At 48.3% G+C, this 17,980-nt stretch overlaps 1 protein-coding gene across 4 annotated transcripts in view; it reads left to right on the forward strand.

The window, feature by feature from the left end:
- Positions 1 to 1,930: 1,930 nt before the first annotated feature.
- KMT5B (lysine methyltransferase 5B) overlaps positions 1,931 to 17,980 on the forward strand; it is a 55,911-nt gene continuing 39,861 nt past the window's right edge. Inside the window, exon 1 of one of the 4 annotated variants that reach the window (XM_078057712.1) lies at positions 1,931 to 2,287. The gene's annotated coding sequence lies outside the window, so the exon portion shown is untranslated. Of the gene's footprint in view, positions 2,288 to 2,393; positions 2,573 to 17,980 lie in introns of those variants that run through there. The other 3 variants (XM_078057711.1, XM_078057710.1, XM_078057714.1) reach the window with 3 other exon arrangements.

A 17,980-nucleotide genomic window follows, 5' to 3' on the forward strand; every position in this document is an offset into this window, starting at 1 on the left:
ATGGGGAGGACACTGGTGCTCGGAGCTGTGAAGGGCTGTGCAGGCATGGTCGGCCTTGAAGCCTGGGCACCAAGACCCACACAGGGCTGCAGCTGCCCATTGCAGGCAGATGGGGTTCCCTCGTTTCCCTTGTGTGCATGCCTCCTCTGGGCATCCAGGGGGGAGGGGGTGGCAAAGGCAATCTCAGTGTTTCTGGGATGTAATTTGAGTATTTGGAGCCAAGCACTATAAAAATCTTGGAAAGAACGTTTAGTGATAAATCAGAAACTAACAAAACCAAAGCAATCATTTGTTAGTTGTGTCTGCAAGAGGAACAGGGCAAGGTGAATTTTGATCCAGTAAAAGCCGAGCTTTGTGCCTGGGTCTGCTTTATTTGAGGGGTGGTGAGGCTCTGCCCACACTCGCCCCCCCCCCAGTTGGCTTCCAGAGGGGGAAGTGGGGAAAGCAGGTGCCGACAGCAGGAGGAGCTTTGGTTTGGAAGATCCAGACCCCCGTCTGCGTGTTACACACACACACTCTTGGCAAATCACCGTGCCTTAGTTTCCCATATGTGGAAGGAATAATAAGCATATCTACTACCCAAGGTCAAGGAGGGCAAATAAGGTAAGCACGTGTGTTGGTGTTAGTTGGACCACAGTCCTTGTGATCATCCACAATCTCCACTGAATTATCCTTTATGGTGTGCCTATTTTGTGCCAGGCCCTGGGGATACAGGGGAAACCAAGGCAGAAACGGGGCTCTTTCTGGAATCCATCTATCCACCTGCCCTGGCAGCCTCCTCTTTGTAGGAGCTACACTGGGCTTTCCTCAGTTCCAGAGGCCAGAGCCTTTTCCCGGCTCCCCCTCCCCCTCCCACCAGGACTTTGCACTTATTGGTCCCGCATTTCCTAGCCACCCCTTTTTCTTCACATACTGCAACCCACCCTTCCTGTCTCCACTGCCCAAGGGGACACCTTCAGGCACCGTCTCTGTGCATCTGACGTCTGTGGCAACTTGACTTCTGGAGGTCTTCATTTTTCACGGGAATACTGGATAAGGGCTCTGGCTCAAGCCCTGACTAGCTGTCCCAGGGGTCGCCTAATCGCTCTGTTTCCCTACGTGTAAGGAAGAACCACAATGGTCCCCACCTCCTGGGGGTGGTTGTCAAGAGTCGATGAGCTACGGCACCCGAACCCAGAGAACGGTGCCCACCATCCAGCGAAGACGGTATACATATTACTCTCATTACTGTTACTTTGTAGCCATTATCAGACTGCGGGACCCAAGGGGCGGTGCTTCGCACGCTTCGCACTCTTCCCACCGCTCAGCACCTGGAGCGTGCTAGACTCGCAGCATCTTCCGCACCTGCCCAGGTCCTGGGCGGGGGTGGGGGTGGGGTGCGGCTGCATCTCTGGCGCTGGCACTGCCCAACGAGGGAGGGAAGCGGAAGTAGCCCAGTTTCTCGGAAAGCCGGGCAGGCACACAGTAGGTGCTCAAGGGATGGCCGGCTGACACCGGGAAGCCAGTGGCCCGGTGAGTGCACGCTCCCCCCCACACACACTACGCGGCGGAATGCTCGGGCTGCCCACACGGTCTCTCAGGGTGTATCCGCTTCCAACGACACCCACTCCCACAACAAAGAACCTTGTCTCCGTTGGGCCACCTCCCCTCGGCGCCACCGGCACACACAGGGGGCGAGGAGCCCGCCCGTCCCCCGGCGCTGCCCCCCGACCACGTTCGGGAGCCGTCCCCCGCGGGCGCAGCTGCGCCGAAAGCCAAGACGAAGCCGGGCTGGCGCCCGAGGGGCGCGCGGCGACGCCGCCTCCAGCCGCGATTTAAAGGGCAGCGAGGGGCGGAGGGATCCCTGCCGACCCTCAGCGCGGATCCCTCCGCCGCGGCGACGCGAGGCGACGGCTCCTTCGGCTCTCTCCAAATTCGCTTTTTGTCCCTCCGCCGCGGGGAGCACCCAGCGAGGAACTCGTTTCTTTCCCGTGTTTCTCCGCCTCCCCCGCCCCCCGCCCCCCGCGAGTCCCGTAAAAGCAACAGAGGCGGCAGGGGTGGCGCGAGACGGCGTGGTGTCCCTCCGCCCGGCCGAAGGCACTCCTTTTCGTGTCCTTCCACCGTTCCCGGGCGGCGTCCGGACGGCTCACCGGGGGCGGCGACGCGTCTGCGGCGCGGGAGGCGAGGCTCTGGGGCTATGAGGTGAGGGCGCCCGGACACCGGAGGCGGCGCGCGCGGCGCCAGGACCCGGGACGCGGACCCCCGGCGAAGGCGGCCTTTGGGACGCCGCGGCCGCGCGAGAGGCAAGGTGAGGCCGGGCGCGGGGACGCGGGGACGCGGGGGCGCGGCGCGGTGGGGGCGGGGGGCTCCGGCCGCGGCTGGGACTTATTTCCCGACAGCGGATGGAGCGGGCGGTGCTGCGGCCGGCGCCGCCATCTTGGATTTTACTCTCCATTTTTCTCGGGAATTATTTTTTGGTGATTAATTTTCTTGGGGGCCGGGGAAGTGCCGCCCGGCAGCGCGGACCCCCCAGCGCAGCGGCCGGGCCGCGGGGCCGCGCTGCGCCGCGAGGAGGAGCGGGCAGCGCCCGGCGGTGAGCGGGGGGCGGGCGCGGCGCGGGCGTGCGGGGGCGCCGGGCGGCGGCGGCGGCGGCGGGTTGGGGGCGGGCCGGCGGGAGCGGGGGCGCCGGGCCGGGCGGGGGCCGGGGCCGGGGCGCAGGGGGGGCCGCGGCCGAGGGAGGGGCGCGGCAGCGGCGGCGGGCGGCGGCGGCGGGCGGCGGCGGCGGCGGCGGGCGGGGGCGCGGGCCCTGCAGTGGGCGCCGCCGCCGGAAGGGAGCGGTAGCGGCCGCCGGGCAGCGCGGGGCCGGGAAGCGCCGGGGCGGCCCGCGGCCGCACGAGGGGAGCAGCCCCGCCGCTCGCGATTGGGGGACTCTGTTTTCCCTCTTCTCCAATGGGCAGCCGTGATCGGGCTCGCCCAATCTGCTACCTCTGCCGCGCTCCACTTGGGCTTGTTTTTGTTTGGGCTGGAGCCTCGTTCCAGGTCTCCTCCGGGGCCGGTCCCCCACCCTCCCCGTCCCTCTCCTGACAGCGGTGCCGGCCTTGGGCCGCGGCTCGCTTTCCTCGCCCCGGGCCCCCTCGGTCCCCGGCCGTCCTCGCAGAGTGGCGGTGGTCCTTCTGCACACCCAGAGGTGATGGGTCTCGGCGTCCCTCCCACCTGGCGGTGGGGAGGACCGTGTTTTCGTGGCGACGGCGGGATCCAACTTGCGAGAGTGGTGTAGAAGCACGTTGGACCGGCGAAATTGATTCTCTCTCTCTCTTTGGGCTCGTTTGACCCCGTTCAGGAGCTATCACTTCCGATCCGTTGAGTGGGGAAACTCGGATTACTAAGGACGTGAACGTGTGTGCTTTGAAGATGATTTTTAGAAACTTGCTAAGGGAAATTCATCCTCGCGGGGAGGTCTTATGTAGAGTAGTGGGCAGATGAATTGGTCGGTCGTGATTGTGACTTTTCATCAGGACCGTTTTAGATTTAAGGTACTTTAAGCTTTATAAAAGTGTAGTGAAATGTGGTCGGAAGACTGCTGTGTAGGATCGTCAGAGGAAGCAGTTGCCAGCTGGAACTTTTTCCTGTAGTTTTTCATATCGAAAACACGGCTGTAACTTTTGATGACTAGTAGTAAAAACAAATATTTCGAAAAGGGTGGGGGAAATCATTTTGCCTGAAATAATTGCCGATAACTTGCATATACTGAAAAACGTATCTAAAGAGTTACTTGCTGTAGAAACAAGTTTACTTTGTAGCCGAACGTTTGGCAACTTGAAACACAGGTGTGGCCCCGTCACTGTCGGGGCTCCCTGTATCCCAAGAGTAAAGTCCACAAACGCTTTAATCCCAGCATGTGGGGGAACTCCCGGCCCATTTTCCAGTTTTTAATCTCTAAACATTCTGCATTCTACTCTCCCTTTCCCAGGCTCTAGTGCAACAAGCTTCCCATGCCTGGCACCTTTTGGTCACATTCTGCCCAGCATTCCTAGCCACTCTCTGCCCCCTCCTCGCCCCCCCATCCTTCAGAAAGGTCCAGTGAGAAAGTTACCTGCAAAGACTGGCCCACTCTGGAGGATGCACACTTCCTCTGCGTTCCCTGAGCAGTTGTTCCTTGGTTTTCTATTTGGTTATTTGCCCATCCCTTCAGCTTTCTTGTGAACTTGTTGGATTATTATTTATTTCCTCTGCCTGGGGCAGGTGCAGAGTAGGTGCTTAGTAGGCATTTGATGAAAGTGAATTTGTTAATCTCCAAGTTATGGAGCTTCATAGCTTGTATTTAGTTTTTTGAAATATGTTCATTCTAATGTTACTTTAAAGTGTTGTTATAAACAAAGCAACTTGGGGGCACCTGGGTGGCTCAGTCGTTAAGCATCTGCCTTCGGCTCAGGTCATGATCTCAGGGTCCTGGGATGGAGCCCCGCATCTGGCTCCTTGCTCAGCGGGAAGCCTGCTTCTCCCTCTCCCACTCCCCCCTGCTTGTGTTCCCTCTCTCACTGTGTGTCTTTCTGTCAAATAAATAAAATCTTAAAAAACAAAACAAAAAACAAAGCAACTTAGTTTGAGAGTGAAAGGAATATTATGGATACTTAGTCTTCAAGAGGAGAGGAGGGCTCAATTTTGTACCCATGAACTTTGAAGCCAGACTCTTTCAAAGTCATTTCCAAGTGCCCTCTTGCCGGTATGTTCATCTGTCTTCTCAGACACTGAACTGCTTTCTGTACTTGAACCAGATACCAGTGTGCATACTGGGGGGAAGTGGAGGAGGGTTGGGGGGTATAGCAGAATATGATGTGAAGGAAGTGGTCACAGGTTGTTTGTGTGTTCGAGCATAGAGTTTTGTGGGTGGGGATGTTGATGTGTCATTTTTCCCTTGGGTCATATAAATCTGGGATCGAATCTGATTTTTCTCTGTGTAGGACGTGAGTGGCCCAGTTGTGTTGCAAAGACATGCGTGCCATCTGAACAGCTCCCCGTCCACAGAAATGTCCTTCCCATGGCTTATGAGAGCAAATCCTTTCAGATAAACCATGGGGATTCCATTATTTTATGCTCTTGCCTACCATATATTAGCTTTACTTTTTCTCCACTCACCAAAATCCTTCTCCATGGAGCAAGAGTTGCAGGACTCTGTTATGTGTTAGCCCTAGAACACTGTGATTGTTGAGTTTTCCATGCAGGGACCCTATGTCCTTGCTCCACCATGACCCAGCGCTGGTTACATAGATACACTAAGTAAATGCAGGGAGAGAGCATGGGGTTCTAGTTCAGATACAGCTGTATGCAATAGAAAGACGTTTTCTATATAGGATGTAACTGAATTTTTTTTAAAGATTTTATTTACTTATTTGTCAGAGAAAGAGAGAGCACAAGCAGGGGGAGCGGCAGGCAGAGGGACCTGATGCGGGACTCAATCCCAGGACCCTGGGATGATGATCTGAGCCGAAGGTAGATGCTTAACCGACTGAGCCACCCATGCGCCCTGTAACTGAATTTTTCAGTGTGATTTTTAGTTACTTTTTATTTTGGGGGCAAAAAGTTATTTTACTGACATGTCTTAGTATAGGAAATGGGCTTAATTGCTGTAAGAAGCACAAGCTCAAATTATTAGAAAGTAAAATTAAAACTAGCTAATGCACTTTAAATTGTAATCATTAGGGTGTTCTAAGCATTAGAACACAGTGTTTTGAAAAGTAATTTCTTGGATAGACTGCCAACTTTGAACTCATAAAACTACTTTCTGTTTGGAGCTCTTAAGTTTGAAATACGAGTTAAGCCCTGAAGTTTTAATGGCTGAGTTCCTATGAACATGCTGTACAAGGAAGGGGTCCTAGCAAACAGTAGGGAGTGAGTACCTGGGTCTTTATCTAAAGGATTTTTAATGAGGGAAAGTTTAACAGCTTTCTTTAAATTCTTTTTACCAACTCTACATCACCCCCCCCCCACAAAAAAAACCCTCTACAAATCTGTTTTTACTTTAGTTACTACTGTAGTCCCTTTTTCTCCCCCATAATCTGGTGTTTCCTAGAGTATAGACGCGTCGGCTGAGAGGCAAGGTCATGCCTGAGCATTGTCTAACCCTGTCCTTACTAATGTGATCTGAGTTTCTTTTTGTCCTAGTCAAATAAAAGAAAGCACTTGTCATTTACAAACATATTTTGATTTAACAGACATACTCCTAAATTTTAGTCATGCATGTCTTAATTTATCTGCATTACAGGATTTTACTATTTTAAAGGAATGTCATGGAGAGAATCTAGAATCTGTACAGGAAAGACTCAACCTTATTTTTGTAAAGCCATGTTAATGCCTAATGTTAGCTTTAAAAAACAAAACAAAACACCTTTTCTTTTCTTTTTTTTTTTTTTTTTAAAGATTGATTTATTTATTTATTTGAGAGAGAATGAGAGACAGCATGAGAGGGAGGAGGGTCAGAGGGAGAAGCAGACTCCCTGCTGAGCAGGGAGCCCGATGCGGGACTCGATCCCGGGACTCCAGGATCATGACCTGAGCCGAAGGCAGTCGCCCAACCAACTGAGCCACCCAGGCGCCCCAAAACACCTTTTCTTTTGACCCCTATATTGCTTGGAGACAGAGTAGATATATTATCTTTATAGAGCTCGTGATGGAACCAGGAACCATTTGCATTCTAAAATATTCTCAAAAAAGGAGAAAAGAAGTCACTGATTTCCATAGCCATTGATGCTCGAAATTATGTTTTGCTTCACAGTTTTGCATCCATCGTGCCAAAGGGTTCCTAGGACCAGTTTGGTCACTCACTGCCTCTGGCTCCCACCTCTCCCAGCCAGATTTGGGGCTCTCTGATGTCTGTGTGAGACAGACTCAAACCACACAGCCTTCTAGGCTTGTCTGTGATTATGACTACATTACATATAATTCTGGAGCTCGATGAAGGACCACTGGAGTAAGAATCGATACCTGTGTTTCAGTCTGCTCTGTCATTATTTATGTAAGACATGGGGCCAAGCCTCAGCTTCTACAACTGAACTTTAATCTCTGAGCTCACTTCCAAGTCTAAATTATATTTTATCATTTACACTTAATTGCCACCCTGTTTTCTCACTTCTAAGAGCTATTTTAATATTTTGACATCTTTCTAATTGATATACGTGTTTCGTCTATGTATCCTATGTAGTTTTCCCTCCTTTTTTCTGAATTGGTGCTATAGCTTACTATCAGTTGGGTATTAGAATTGAGAGGCTAGGGCGCCTGGGTGGCTCAGTCGTTAAGCGTCTGCCTTCGGCTCAGGTCATGATCCCAGGGTCCTGGGATCGAGTCCCACATCGGGCTCCCTGCTCGGCAGGAAGCCCGCTTCTCCCTCTCCCACTCCCCCTGCTTGTGTTCCTGCTCTCGCTGTCTCTCTCTGTCAAATAAATAAATAAAATCTTTAAAAAAAAAAAAAAAAAAAAGAATTGAGAGGCTAGCGTATATTAATGGCCCCAAAGCTTGATCGCTCCTACTTCTGTATGGCTCCTATTTGTCAGTTGCATCTCTACCAGGTGTCTCTCTTTTTCTGTATTAATAATAATATACTAAAGAAAAAGTAAATAGACCTAGGGAGCATTCCCTAGTGATAAGTCTTTTCATTTATGGGTGATGCACATGTGGCTCAAGTATTGGAGTAAAACCCAGACTTCAGTTTGAACACTAGGGTTTTAGACCCGGCCTTACCACTGAGTAGCAATTTGATTTCAGGGAAGCAATTTTATTTCTGAGCTTTAGCCATCTCACGTGTAGTGATAATGCCTGTCTCACCGACCTCATAGGGTTGCCAAGCAGGTGAACCCTCAGTGGTGTGTCAGGTGAAACAAATACCTGTGTTTTTAACTTGAGCATCTTTATCAGAACTCCTTCCCAGCAGATCTCTGATGGTACTGGGATTGCCTCTCAGGTCTCAGGCAGAAAGTCCCTTCAGTGAAGGGTATCCTGCTTTCCACTCTGCACCCTTCTGCCCTGTTCTTCAGATAGCCAGTTTTCACAGGCTTCCCTTTGGACTTGCAAGGTCTCCCACTCTAGTAGCCATGCCCGATTTTCCTGAAAGCTGACGTTCACATGCGCCCTCTAGTGTCCCGTGGACGCAACAATATTCCAGCACCATGAACAGTGCCCGGTGGCTCCCAGTAGGTTCTTGATAAATGTTGGATTCTAGGTCTGCAGAATGATTCATTTTGTCTGTCTGATTTGTGGAACAAGGTTGCAGTAGCTGATACAGTGTAATGATCTCCAAGGAGTATTTTTATTTTCAAGGAAATGCCTATGTTGCATGATGTGGAGGGATATATATTTTTAGCAACAAAACCAACCTACTCTTAGGAAGATGGAGTCCCCCCCCCCACTGAAGAGTAAAGGGGGGCTTGATCCTTCAGCCAGTGAACCAGTGGAGTCTAGGGCTAGAGAGGCCATATGGAAACCTTCTCTCTCTCCTTCAAAAGAGAAACAAAAACACACCTCACTCAGGGTCCAAGAGGATTTAGACACAGCCAGTTGCGTCAGAAAATATTTGTTTGATGTAAATAGATGCTAGGAGTGTTTTTGATACCCCTCCCCCCCAAAAGTGGGGGTGATTTTTTTCTATATTTGTGCTTTTTATTTCTTTTCCCTGGTCACCCAGTGTAAAGTCTGTTCCCACATGATTCTCTCTGACATTCTATTTGTTTCCTTTAAAGCTCTTACCAGAATTTGTAGTTTCATACTTAACTGGGTTGTTTCTTTTCCCACGCTATCCTCTGAGCTCCGTGAAGTTAGGAACCATGCCACTTTTGTTCTAGGGTCTTACTCTTCAAATATGGAGCAAAGTGTGTTTAAGATTGTGTTTGTGTCAGGATTGTATCGCTTTCTTCATAGTGTCCAGAGGGTACAGGCTCTCAGTCAACCCCGGCTTAATTTGTTTCTAATTCTCCAAGGCTTGTTCTCATTTGTTTGTTTTTTTTTTTTTTTGATTTTATTTATTTATTCATGAGAGAGAGAGAGAGAGAGAGACAGAGGCAGAGGGAGAAGCAGGCTCCCCGCGGAGCAGGGAGCCCGATGCGGGACTCGATCCCAGGACCCTGGGACCATGACCTGAGCCGAAGGCAGACGCTTAACCGACTGAGCCACCCAGGCGTCCCATTTGTAAAATGGGGGTGTATGTTACTGTACACGTTGACTAGTTTTACTGTATATAAAGTACACGTGAGGGAAAATGTTTTGTTCCGTGTTAACATACGTTGAACGTACAGTGTATGGTTAAGGGGCTGTGATGGGGGTAAATGGCAGGATGCACGTAAAGGCACAGTTCTGGAATGCTGGCAGGAGCGATATTGTGAAAGTGGTGCCTGGGACCCAGGAAGTCAGCTGTCTCTCTGTCGTGCCCGGGACTGCCAGGTTGCCCCTGCCGCACCCAGTTCTCTATTCCCGTCTTGAGCAGACGTTTCCTTAGCTGTGTGCTGGACTTCACAGCGCTTACCCGTCTGCAGGACCTCCGTCTCTCTCCCTGTGCGTGCCTCTTGCCCAGTGTATTTCCTTCTCTCTTCCCTCCCCCCTTTTCCTTCCACTAACTGCCCATGAGAAAGCTCAACAATTTTTTTTCCTTTGGTTTCGTGTATGGGTAGCATATTGTCTTGTCAGAAGGAGTGAATTACTTTGGGCAGGCAGGGATTCCTGAGCCTGTTTGTTTTAATCTAAGACTTTGCTCTGCAGTTCTGTGATTCTTTGAATTGAGATGACGTTGAAACACTTGGTAAACTGTAAAGTCTTTTTGTTAGTGTTGCTCTCTTCACAGCCCCCACTTCTCTCCTGAGTTCTGATGTCTTATGACAACTTCACCTGGATTGTGACCCCCCTCCTCAAATTCAGCACATTTAATCTTTCTCATCTTTCCTGCAAACCTGTTCTCTTTGTAGCTCAGTTCATGGCAATCTTGCAGTCTCCCCAGCTAGAGAATTCTGACCCATCTTAAATGCCTTTCTGTCCCTCACACCTGTGTCTAATTTGTTACCAAGTCTTGCCAGCCTTCTATTTGAAACTCCGGAGCTTTCCTCCCTCTTCCCCCCTCCCTGTCCGCTGCTACTGTTGCATTCGAGCTTCTCTCTACCTCCAGCCACATGCTTTTTTCACCAGTAGGATCCTTTCTAGAGTACAAGTGAGCAAATTCTGCCACCTTCCGTCTGTATAACCAAGAAAAAAAAAAAGTACATACTTTACAGGATGTGAGAATTAAATGGCAAATGAATGGAGGAGCTATTATTTATTGTTGTTTTTGAAGTGGAGTTACAGGGGCGCCTGGGTGGCTCAGTCGTTAAGCAGACTTCGGCTCAGGTCATGATCCCAGGGTCCTGGGATCGAGCCCCGCGTCGGGCTCCCTGCTCTGCGGGAAACCTGCTTCTCCCTCTCCCACTCCCCCTGCTTGTGTTCCCTCTCTCGCTGTCTCTCTCTCTCTCTGTCAAATAAATAAATAAAAAATCTTTAAAAAAAAAAAAAAAAGTGGAGTTATAATGGGGCGCCGGGCTGGTGCCGTCAATGGAGTGTGAGACTCTTGATCTGGGGGTTGTGAGTTCACGCCCCACGCTGGGTGCAGAGATTACTTAAAATCTTAAAAAACAAAAACCAAAAAACAGTGGAGTTACAGTAAGAAAAAAAAAATCTTACCAGAAACACAACAGGCTAACTTCCACTGTAACAAAATCTGTAATCCCCCTGGATGTTGATGTGTGAGATGTAGTTTGGTATGATTTTTAATTCTACATTGTTGCCAGAAGCCACATTCCTTCTCTTAAGGAGCAGTAGGAAAAACAAAGCTGGTCTTGGGTCTTTCTCATAAATTAGCACCCCAGTCCTTTTATTTTCTTGAAAATATGTGCTCTTTTTAATGGAAATGGTGATGTGATTTCTTGGGAGAGTTATGGTAGGATAAGGAATGGAGGGGAAGTTTTGTGAACAATGCATCAATGTATCTGACCCTCTGTTTCTGCCTTCATTCCTTGAAAAGAGGGGACAGTTGGAGATCTTCATGAGCTATTTCTGCTCGTTTGATCCATGTGCCAAACCGAGGAGGTAGGCCCTATTTTCATTTTACTTACGAGGCATTTGTGAGGTTAAAGGACTTGTCCATAGCTGTACTGCTAGAGAGTAATGAATGGGGTCAGAGTGGAACTTAGGTGCATGGACTCCATCCAGAGCCCCATTCTGAACCCTGTGTGCGCTGCGTCCTGCAAAGTCTGTCAGGTGACAGACTTAGTCTTGGCCTTTAAAACCCGGCCCAAGAATCAGCTTTTGCAAATTTTTCCTCACCCAGGTCTTTGCCCCGGTAAGAATGGATTGTTCTTTGTTCTGCTTACCTCGCCCCTTCTGCGGAACCGTGGGCCGTACTTACAGACTTTTGACACTAGGTGGCATCTGTTCATAGAAAAGTAAAATGCTGTGTGGGTCTCAGGGAGGAATAACAAAGGAAGCATCCTTGATTTTATTTATAGGCACTACTAGGTAAGCAGATGGATCAGATGTGGCGAGATGGGGAAGCAAGTTGTTTTGTTTTTGCAGGATTTCTCCCAACAACCACATCAGCTAAAACCTTTATTTTGGGAATACCTACCAAGACAATTGAAGACACAAATCATTCTCATATCAAATCCTTTGTTGTGATACGTATTGGATGAATATTGGGTATTACTGGGTAAATAAGGAAACGAGAATTAATATTTTTTTGTCCTGAGGCAATGGGGGGGTAGTTTATTACATACCCAGTTGCAGGTCAGCAGGCTTAAGTGTTGTAATATCTAATTGTGGACTTACCAGTAGTGCAGTTTTGCTGTTTCAGATGTTCTGCTAAATGAAAAATCCTAGCTAAGAGTTTTAGTTTTCATTTTTATTGTAAAATTTTTACATTAATAGAAAAATGTTCAATCGTAACACTTCTATGGAGGGTCTTGGTTATCTGGGGTTAAAGCAATTAAATGTGTAATTGAGATGCTAGCTTTATCTTCAAAATCCATATAGCTCTCCCTGTAGCCACGACTCACACTTGCAGTTGAAGGGGGAAGATGGCCTTTTTTTTAAAGTATATTTAAAACAACTTTTCAAAGGCCTTTAAGAGTTTTTCCTGTGAATTTTATGTGTTTTGGGGGTCTGGTAACTGTAAAGCATTTTCACTTTGGTTTATTTTGTCATGGTCTCTGTATTAGTTGCCTGTGGCTGCTGTGACAAATTACCACGAATTTGGTGGCCTCGAACAGCAGAGATGTACTCTCAGTTGGGCAGGCCCGAGGCTCACCATCTGTTTCAATGGGCCAAAGTCACGGTATGTTAGGTCTCCCCCTGGAGGCCGTAGGAGAGAATCCGTTCCTTGCCTCTGCCAGCTTCTGCGTGGCGTTCCTCTGCTGGTGGCCATGTCACTGCAGTCCTCGCCTCTCCTTCTCTTGAGTGTGTGGTGTCAAAGCTCCCTCTGCCGCTCTCGTAAGGCCTCTTGCGATAGCATTTAGAGCCTGCTCAGATAACCTGTGTCATCTCAGAATCCATAATTTGAATCACCTCTCCAAAGGCCCTTTTCCTTATAAGCTAATATTCACGGGTTCCACATTAGAACCTGATACCTTTGGGGACCATTCTTCAGCCCTTTGGAGCAGTTAGCACAACCAGTTCAGCATGATAAATAGTGCTGGCTCTAGCCATCATTTTATCTTGGATTTTATCTTAATCTAGCCATATCTTACTATGCATTGTGAGAAACTGCTCTGAGTCAGGTGCCATCTCTTGCCTGGGTCGGATGGGGCTTTGCCACCTGAGGCCGCTCGGGGAGGCTGTTAAATGGGCTGAAGCAAAATGCTTGATGAGTTTGACTCCACCAAAGCTGGGAAAGAAAGCAGCAACGATACTTAGTCATCTAACTTCTCAAATGACACTTCTTTCTGACAATATTTATAGGAGCAGGTTGTAAGGTTACAGGTGTGATCATGATTCATGGTTGTCTTCTAACAAACTGGCAGGTAACTGTCTCGTCAAAGTGTATTACAGTCTTACTGTATTATAATGTGGAATACTGACCACAAGTGCTTCTGATAGCTGCATGGGGCTTCTTATATTGGCCTGATAGTATGAATTATCGTTCTAGGATTCCATGGAGCCTTGGATATATATTGACTACAGATGGATTTGGAATAACCATTGATAAAGACTGATTTGTTTCCTTGATCTATTATTGTAGAGCCTTTTGTAACTTCAGATTTAAGAGAAAGAACTAATCACCAGTTGGGCTCACATGTAGCAGTTAGGTTTGTGACCAGAGGGGGGATGTGATGTGATGGACCTCTGGTCTGCTGGGCCTTGTGCTAGGTTCCAGTGATACGAAAGTGTACCTTAGCTAGCGTACACTGCAGTGGGGAAGCCGAGTATTACCAAGTTATTACATGAAGAAGTAAGTACAGTTGTACTAAGCGCCATGAGAGAGAAAGCGTATAACAAGGCAGTCTATGGGATGGAGGACTGGCGTTGGGGGCGGGGGCTGGTGGGCAGCTTGACAGCATCCCAAGTACCAAGGCCCTGTGTAGGGAACGCGCCTAGCACACTAGCAGGATGAGAACTGGGCTGTGTCTGGAGTTGTAGCCGGAGTGAGGGGAGAGGGGGCAGGGCTGCGTCATGCAAGACCTTCATAGGCACCGGCAAGGTAAGTTCTGTTAATGGTGGTTCATAACGATTTCCAAATACTTTTGTTTTTGCTATTGCATGTAGGCCCGGCGTGTGAGCCTAGAATGGAAATCGGATTTTTACTTCACTGGTGGGACATTGTTGGCACTGACCCTAGCCTGTGCGGTCACTCCTGGTCCAGTGTGGGCGCTTTTGTTCCTTTGGGGTGTGTGTGTTTGTTTTTTGTCTCCTCTTTGGATAGTGCTTTCTTTTATTTTTATGCTCTTTGTGTTTGTCTTCCTTGTGCTTATTTTAAATACAAAGCTCCGGGGAGTCTGGGATTGTGGCACTTGAACATGACAGAGTCAGTCCACAAGCAAAGGCATCAGAAACGTGTGGAAGTATTTCAGTGACATGTGACTTACCTGATGTTGAATTCCTGTATTTAAGGTTTTAGAAATTGGCTTTAACTTACATACATAAGAATGATGAAGAATGATTTTTGTGATGTCTGTTTTATTTTCCTTTTTATATGTTTAAATTTTTATTATAAAAGTAATACATGCTCATTTTGGAAAGTTGAACCTTGTGAAAAACATACCATGTAACAAAAAAATTGGGGCGCCTGTGTGGCTCAGTCATTGGGCATCTGCCTTTGGCTCGGGTCATGATCCCGGGGTCCTGGGATCGAGCCCCGCATCGGGCTCCCTGCTCTGCGGGAGGCCTGCTTCTCCCTCTCCCACTCCCCCTGCTTGTGTTCCCTCTCTCGCTGTCTCTGTCAAATAAATAAAATCTTAAAAAAAAAAATCTATTAAAAAAAATTGCTCATGATCTCATTCTCCAGAGATAATACTGTTAACCATTTGGTGTTTTGAATTGTTTTCTCAGCATATTGTAGCTGAATCGCTTGAAAAGTGTTTGCTCTGCTTTTTCTCGGTGAAGTTTTCCAGAAGTCCTCCAGCAAGCTGGAGTCTGCTTTTTAAAAATGTGTGTTACGTTCTCAACCCCTTGGGACTTGTTTCTTTGTCACTGGATAACTTCTCCACGATAAACTGAGATAAGTTCAACATGTAAACTGGTTAGAGAATTCTTGGTAATATTGCAGGAATTAAATGAAAATTCTTGATTCTTTTAGAATCAGTGTTTTCATTTTTTGACACAGTTTTTAAAATCCTGGTTTGTGTTTAAGACATGCAGCAGGAAACGTCCAAAAGCTTTAAGTAGGAAAGGATTGGTACCAGAGTTTTCAAATTGGGCATGAGCAGTTAAGTCAAAAGTCACTAAACAGTTTATAACCCCCTGTGTGTCCACAAGGGGGCAGTGGAAGGAGAGGAGGTCATTGACATTTGTCCAGGATCTGTCACTGCTGGGGACAGTACAGGTACTTGACAGGAACCAAACAACTCTGTGCTTTCCTTTGAAAATTTTTCAAGTGTCAGAAGGTTTTTTGTTTGGTTGTTTTTTCTAATTATAAATAGTAAACATTTGGGGCAGGAATTTTTTTAATGTTAATCCCGTTCCCCTCAAGACGAGGAATGTTGTTGGTGATTTGGGACGAGTGGGGGTGGTGTGCGCCTGTGTGCCTCTTACCGTAGTGGTATTATGGTATCAAGTTTCCTCTTCTATATTTTTAAGATTTTTTATTTTTAAGTAATCTCTATACCCAATGTGGGGCTCTAACTCACGACCCCGAGATCAAGAGTCACATGCTCCACTGATTGAGCCCACCAGGCGCCCCTAAAAAGTTTCCTCTTTAAGTGCAACTCTTAGTTTAGCGGTTTTCAAATACATTTTGTATTATCACGAATTGCCTGCCTTTTTCAAAACTTATGTTTAAGGGGCGCCTGGATGGCTCAGATGGTTAAGCGTCTGCCTTCGGCTCGTGTCTTGATCCCGGGGTCCTGGGATCGAGCCCCGCATCGGGCTCCCTGCTCAGCGGGCAGCCTGCTTCTCCCTCTGCCCCTCTTCCTGCTCAGGCGCGCTCTGTCTGTATCTCTGTGTCTCAAGTGAATAAATAAAATCTTTTAAAAAATAAATAAAATTTATGTTTGATGGTAGAATCTGAAGTAGGTGCTTCCTTCCCCACGTGTTGGTCCACTGAAGCCCCGTGAGGTGAATCCCCCTTTCCTGTTGACTTCAGACCGGGTGAGCCTCGGGGGCCTGGTGCTGCCTGGCCCGGAGCATTGGCACAACTGTGTTTCCTTGGAGCCCGCTGGCATCATTCTTGTGAACACCCATAAAGATGGAGCAGAGCCTTGCACAGTGCCCTCAGGAACTCCGCCCTCTTACACTCAGATGGTCTTTCTCACTCCAATAGAAAACTACCCTGTTCTTTTAAAAACTTTTTAAGATTTTATTTATTTTATTTGAGAAAGAGAGAGAGCAAGCGAGAGGGCACAAGCACGGGGAGTGGCAGGGGGAGAGGGAGAAGCAGGCTCTCCGCGGAGCAGGGAGCCTGATGTGGGGCTCCGTCCCCCAGAAAAAAACTTAATTTTTTTTTTTTTTTTTTTTTTTAAGATTTTATTTATTTGCGAGAGAGAGAATGAGAGACAGAGAGCATGAGAGGGAGGAGGGTCAGAGGGAGAAGCAGACTCCCCGCCGAGCAGGGAGCCCGATGTGGGACTCGATCCCGGGACTCCAGGATCATGACCTGAGCCGAAGGCAGTCGCATAACCAACTGAGCCACCCAGGCGCCCAATTTTTTTTTTTTTTAAAGAAAGATCCTTATAAACTCTCTGAAGGGGTGCTATTCTCAAATTAACCCCTTCCCATCATCCCATTCTCTGAGTTTAATTTACATGTGTCCTTCAGTCATGTGCAATTTTCTCCTCTCATTTGAAACAAATGATCTAGAACTTAGGACTCTTTCTGTTCGTTATTCCTTACGTTCCTCTCTGCCATCTAACTCTCCCCACAAGCCCATGTTTCAAGACTCACGTCCATTTTAGAAGTTCTCTGTCGTTTGAGAGGGGCTCTCAGATCGTCAGTGGCCCATCCTGTCCGTGAGTCTCAGTTCCTGAGAGAGAGCTTTGCCTTGTGAGCATCTGCAGCCTGTGCCCGAGTGGGTCACTCCTTCCTGAAGCACGGATCCCTTGTTTGCTCTTGCTTCTCCTCCCTCCCTCCCTAGTTGCCCCTTTCAGTATCCTTTGCTGCTAGCTCCTCGTCTTGAGGGCTGCCCCCTCTGTCCTTAGACTTCTTTCATCTGTACTCACCCCCCAGGTGATTTCCTGTCCCATTAGTGCTCTGACCAGCCTGACCGGTACTCCAGGCCCTTGTATCCCGAGGCCCATTCGGCGTCTCTGCTTGGTCTCTGCTGGGCATCTCACACATGACCGAAACCAAACTCCTGTGCCCCAACCCCTGCCAAAACCTGAGCTTCCTGTGGTCTTTGCCACCTCTGTAAAAAGTGTCCTTCAGTTCAGAGGCATATTAGAGTCCTCTTTCTTTCACAGATCCTGTCTATCCTCGAACCTATCCTCGAACCTATCCTCGAACCTATCCTCGAACCTTCAGAAGAGATCTCGAAACCAGCTACTTCTCACCACCTGTGCTGCTCCAAGCCCCCACCCAGTATCCTCTGGTTCATTGCAGTAGCCTCTTAACTGGTGTTTTCTCTCATGTCCCCCAGTTACTTGTAGTGGCATTAAATCTGCTTTTTTAAAAAGCATTTATTTGTGAGCTTTTCTCCACGTAGCAAGCAGCTAGTGTGGGCCTTTAAAATGGTGACTTGGACCACGTCATTCCTGCTTTCCATCTCCCTGAGAGTTCATGCCCAAGTCTCAGCAGTGGCTTGGAGGCCCTCTGTTACATGTTCCAGCGTCCCGTCTGACCTCCCTTCTGCCCCTGCCCCACTCACCCCACCACAGCCACACTAGTCACCATGCTGGTCCTCTGCACACTCCCTGCTTTTCTCCCCCAGCTTTGTGCTTGCCCTTTGCTGGTGCATGCTCCCCATTGCTGCCTGGCATCCCCCCCCCCGCACCTTGCACCACCTGAAGCACTCCCTGCCACTTACAAACTGCTTTATTTTCTCCAAGTTGATTTTCTCCAAGTTTTCTCTGGCGTTGATTTGTTAACTTGTTATTTCCTAGAGATTTCTTCATTAGAATATAAGCACATATGAGGGCAGAAACCTGTTTTTGTTTTTTGCTGTATCCTCAGGGCCTGGAACAGGAATATAGTAGATGTCTAATAATTTTCCTGATATTTTTACACACCCTTGAACCCCCCCCCCCCGTGCAGTCAAAATTCTACAAACAACTTTGGACTCCTTAGAAACTTAACTATTAACAGCCTACTGTTGACCAGAAGCCTTTGAGACAAAATAAATGGTTAACACAAA

This window comes from Halichoerus grypus, chromosome 11 (genome assembly GCF_964656455.1).
Source record: "Halichoerus grypus chromosome 11, mHalGry1.hap1.1, whole genome shotgun sequence".
NCBI classification, from domain to species: domain Eukaryota; kingdom Metazoa; phylum Chordata; class Mammalia; order Carnivora; family Phocidae; genus Halichoerus; species Halichoerus grypus.